Source organism: Cavia porcellus, unplaced genomic scaffold, assembly GCF_034190915.1.
Source record: "Cavia porcellus strain 051 isolate PalLab524CR breed Dunkin Hartley unplaced genomic scaffold, mCavPor4.1 scaffold_12, whole genome shotgun sequence".
NCBI lineage: Eukaryota > Metazoa > Chordata > Mammalia > Rodentia > Caviidae > Cavia > Cavia porcellus.
Window position 1 is genome coordinate 84627251 of NW_026947495.1, and position 6000 is coordinate 84633250.

The following is a 6000-nucleotide window of genomic DNA, read 5'->3' on the forward strand; positions in this document are numbered from 1 at the left end:
AACACAGAGGTAGCAAGAAAGGCATTATTATGCAATTTCCAGTCAGAATACGTCTATGATAGTTGTTTAAATTTCTGAAAATTTCAATGAAAATCATGATTCCAAACAAAAATAAGAAAAATATATGACCCATTCAGACTAGTATGGCAGTTCAAATTATAACAAATACCAAATGTGATTTCAAATACCACAACAATATTAGATCACTTAGCTTCAAATAGCAAAGGAGAAAAAAGATTACCGTATGTGTTCAGGATCTTAAGGAGTAGGAATTTAACTTCAAAGGTATAAGAGAAATAGTACAAATAGAAAATACATGTCCATGAATCAAGGCTTCCAACAATCCTGTCTGAAGGAAATGATAATTTCTGGGTACCAATAGAATCTTTCAAAGTTAAATAAACACATCTAATATATGAGATCCATACATAAGACCAGTTATAAAGTATAAACTCTAAGCATATAGCCTTTTTATACCTTTTTATGAATATTTTTAATTCATCTATATGTATAGCACATAAAGTCCACCTTCCTCGTGTGTACTTTGAACATGTATGTAGCATATTTCACTTACTTTCTTTCAAGGTCCCTGCCTTTCTCTCTTCCCTCACTCTTCCATTGTTTGATCTCCTTTTAGTTTGACAAATGTCAGTCTCACTACATTCTACTATCTGTCTTTCATTTTGCTACTTTTATCTGTGTTTCTCATACAAGAGGAAACATAGGAATGTCAACTAGTGCAGCATTATGAAACCAAGTGTGGAGAGTCTTAAAATATGAAATGAGAATGCAAGCTCTGAGACTGGGATATAGATCAATAGAGTATTTTTCAAGTGTGTGGGAGACACAGCACTTATTCTACATAAGCATATAAATCAGTAAAAATATGTGTTTTATCACTCACATTGCAAGTATCAAAAAGATATGAACATCTTCAAGCTTAATCAAGAATCGAAATATAAAAAAATTAAAAATTATGAAAGAAGATCAAATATTTTATTTTTCTTGAAATTTCAGCTATTACATTAGCTAAAGGTAAGAATGTGTTATTGGCTGGGAGACTAGTTTTACACAAAACTGTGAGTAGAGGAAGAGGGTCGGGTTCTTTGGTATGCACGTGTTGACAAATTTTAGTTTTGCCTTTATTTTTATACTTTAAAGTATAAAATGCAGATGTTTAAATTTCACAATGTTGAGTTTTGTACATACTTGTTATCCATGCTGCTTCTCTCTAATATCCATTACATTTTCATGATTTCTTCTCATATAGTGGAGTTTCCTAGACTTTGGGGGGTTACAGATGCAGAAATTTGATGGAGCACAGGTTTATGTAATCTCATTGCAAGTCTCAGAGACAGGAGATTTATCTAGTTACAGCAAAATTTTGTTTAAGAATTATTTTTCCTGTTCTTATAAATTTCTGGCTTAAAAGAGCATCAGAGTTGTGAATATCAGAGTTTTAATTTAAATAATTAAGTGATGTATTATCTTCCATATTAAAGCCAAATACCATTTACAAATTTCATAATGAATGTTAGCTTATTCTGTGTTTTTAAAAAATTTCCTCTACAGGGGCTGAGGATTTAGCTCAGTGGCATAAGTGCGTGTCTGGCAAGCATGAGATCAGGAGTTTGATTCCCTATACTAATACCAAAAAAATTTATTCTATATACATGCAGATATAAAAGGCCCGTGTAAAGCTAAAGTTAATTAAAATACATCAACTATAAATTCTAAGATTTTATAGGAGCCTATTCTTTCAAAGACAGAAGAAATTTACTGATTGCTTATTCTTATGATTTCATATTTCTCAGCCAATTGTGTAAGAATGGGTCAATACCTGTGTGTGTAAATCAGCCATAATTACTTTTAACAATTTCTCAATCTAAGAAAAATCAAGAGAGAATCTGCTTCCTAATTTATGAGTGACAGCTTGGTCAACGGTTCTCACATAAAAAATTTGTGAGGCAACACTTCCTTCCATCTTGTAACTAAATGACTTCATGAGAAATTCATTGAATCCAGTTGCCTTCAAAAATGAAACTTCCAATATGATGACATTCACACATGTTATAATTATGTGAGTGTGTGGAAAGAGCAGAATCATGCAGTTCATAAGTGGCATTGGACTTCATTAGAAGATTTTCATTGACCGGGTATTTTCCCTATTGTATGATTTTTATACAGGCTGATGCCCAACAACTACCACTCCTATCTGGCCTTACTTTTGCCATAGAGGAGATCAACAGGAATCCTTAGCTTTTACCCAACATTTCTCTGGGCTATGAGTTCCATAATTTCCTTTATATTGGAAAATACTAGAAAACTTCATCTTGCTCACTGGACAATATGAGATTCCTTATTACACATGTAGGAGAGGAAGCAAGTGTGTAGCAGTACTGATGGAAATGTCATGGGGAACTTCAGCAGAGATTGGACTACTGCTAGAACTCTACAGATTTCCACAGGTGAGTATCGGTGGAACAAGAAATGATGGAAACACATCCATCCCTGGTATTTCCACTACTAGGATTATACAGGGTTAAAAGTCAGGCTGAGATTAGCATCATTCAAAGTGAACTATGCACAAGATCGTGTACATAGATACTTATAGAGTAACCCTATTTTACTTTTCTGCATTGGATAAAGAAAGCAATGATACTCCCTGGAGTCTCAGTCCATTATTTTAAAATGTATAAAAGTATTTAAGGAGTGAGATGATAAAAATAAAAATCAGTACATTTATCTCTTTGTACAATTGCCAGTTGTTACTTTGTATGGTTCAGTTCACCTACTGTGCTTTCCCTTGAAGTTCGTCAGAATTTTCTTCCAATTTTCATTTCCTTTTAGGTTATCTTTGGAGATTATGCTCCTACACTGACTGACAGGGGCCAGTATCATTCTCTCCATCAGGTGGCTCCAAAGGACACCTACTTGGCCCTTGGCATAGTGACCTTGATGTTTCATTTCCAATGGGCCTGGGAGGGTCTGCTCATCACAGCAGACCATAAGGATCTTCAGTTTCTCTTGGATGTGTGAGATGAGATGGACAGGCACAGAATCTGTGTAGCCTTTGTGAAAATGGTCTCAACTGTGACTGTGTCATATCTCTCAGTCATACAGAAACATGATATTTTCACTGCAGATACATCATCAGTCAATGTAGTTATTTACTATGATAATGATAATCGAAATTATTTACACTACAACATAGTACAAAGCTTAGGGACTTGGAAAGGCTGGGTGACAAACTCACAAGGGCATGCACACCTGAGCGGGAGAAATTTCATACTTGACACATTCCATGGGGTTCTAGTTTTTTCACACCACCACGAAGAGATTTCATGTTTCAAAAATTTTGTCAAGGAAGCCACTCTTTTCAAATACCCAGAAGACTCTTATCTGTTTATGTATTGGTACAAGAATTTCCATTGCTCCTTCTCTGAACCTGACTACATTAGAGAACTGTACACCTAATGCCTCTGTGGCTTGGTTGCCTCCAAATAGTTTTGACACAGGCATGAGTGATGAGAGCTACAATATATACAATGGTGTGTATGCTGTTGCCCATGCTCTCCATGTGATGCTTTTTGAAGATGTACAAAGGCCACCAGTGAGAAATAGAAAAGTAATGATGTTCCCCCACTGGCAGGTAAAGTGTCTTTCCTTTCCTGGCATACGATGTCATTAAGGTGCCTCTTTCAAGTGTTTCTACATGTTTAACCCAAGAATATTAGAATAATTTCTACAAATAGAAGACATTCTATGTCACACTTACTGTTAAGGAAATAATTCTTGAATTCAGTTGAAATGATCCTCAATAAAAGAGCCACTGCCAAAGAGGAGAAAACAGGAAGCAGGCTCATTGCTTCTGTCTTATAGGATATCAGTACCTTGTCCAACTAAACAGATCCCATGACATGCATAAAGAACTTACAATAGGATAACCTGTAGTCATTTATAAAATTAATTTCATTAAAATATAGATGCACATATTGTAGGTATTTTACATTTAGTTCTGCCAACTCTTCAGTATTGAACACATTTTTTTAAGATGTTAATGGGAGATAGAAACACAATGGAAGCTGTGTTAGAAGTTTTGGTTCCACATTCTATTATTTTGCCTAACACAACTGTACTTTTTATTTAAATGAGCTTGCATAGAATATCTGTTCTGAAACTGACTGACATTTATGGAACATGGTGACATTTTAGCCCTTAAGTATTCATGTGCTCTAATTCAATAGACACAAGTATTCAATTTGCCTCATGTTAAAGAAATGTAAGATACTTTAGGAAATTCTCTTACCTATATTTTTCTGTCTTTATCCTGGGTTTCTGTTCACACTGAATGATGAGCCCTTTTAGCTGCATCCCTTTCTGAAAACATCCAATTTAGCAGTCCTCCTGAAGAGCAAGTGATCTTGAATGATAGAAGAAAACTGGATTCAGAGTACGATATTCTCAATTTTTGGAATTTTCCAGAAGGCCTTAGACTTAAAGTTAAACTAGGAACATTTTCTCCACTTGCACCATGTGCCAAAAATGACTTTATCTGAGGAAATGATAGAGTGGACCACAGGAATTACAGAGGTGTGTTGGATCAAATCATGACCCAATTCCTTAACCACACATAAACTATATTATCATCAGAGTGGTGCCTTAAACATTGCTCATGAAGTGGAAAAATTTTGCTCATGTGGAAATTGAAAAACTCAATTTTCTTTTTTTTTTTTTTTTTTTTTTTGTCTTTTTCATTTTTATCGGTACCGGGGATCGAACTCACGACCACCTGCTTGCAAGGCAGGTGCTTATGCCGCTGAGCTAAACCCCCAGCCCCCTCAATTTTCAATCTGAAAAAATATTTACCTGCTTTACGATGAGTAAGATAAACATGCATTTATTTAACTGTATTTTTGTACATATATGTTTCATCTTATAAAAATATATTTAATATTCAATTAAGTAGTTTTATTCATATATGTATGAAAATAAGTTTATCTATGTAGATCTGCAGAGGTAAGTAAAATCATAAGAACTTACTACCCTATAATGTTTTTAGACTCCCTGCTCAGTGTGCAGTGAGAGTTGCATTCTTGGATTTAGAAAAAGCCCTCAGGAGGGAAAGGCTCCCTGTTGTTTTGATTGCACCCCTTGTGTAGGCAATGAGATCGCCAGTGATACAGGTAATAGCATGATCCGCGGACACCTTGCCATTCTATTTGTATTCACTCCATCCATCTACAAAGTGGAAAATTTTGCATAGAACATCAATGAAATTTTTTCCTTCACTTATCAAATTATTTGTTACATTGAGTGCTATTGCCTGGTTGGAATACATACTTTTCCCTTTGAGATGCATGTAATTTATTTCATTTCATCCATTCTTCATTAGAATTAGAGGTTCTATTTGACATCACATTTATGTCACTCAGAAAATTTTGAAAATTGGTCTTGTACCATTTTAAAATCATTAAATATGTAGTTATGTGTCTAGTAATCATGTTGATAGACACCAGAACTAAACTTTTATTTTTTCTTTCATAAAAAATTATTTAACAGCAAAAGATGCATAGAAAAGAAAAAAAGCAAAAGTGACAAGTAAAAAACAAAAAGTCCCCCCCCAAACACTTAAGTTTTCAAAATAAGATGATGGGAATTTAACAATGGTTGAAAATTCATAGTTACCTTCAAAAGGGTTGCTTAGATTACCAGATTACCAAACATAGACATACAAAATTGATCATATGAGTATTAACTCTTTTTCCCAAGTACTAATAAAATCTTAGTTATCATACACACACACACACACACACACACACACACACACACACAAATTTATGTCTTTTTCATGTTCCCTACCTTCTTTCCTCCCTTCCCATCCAAGTTACTTTTCACCTTGGAGCAGTTACTTACTCTTACACAATATTTATTGTAGATTTTGAATTTTATTTGCCCTTTCAGTTTCTTATACTAGGGGAACAATATATTTCCACGTGT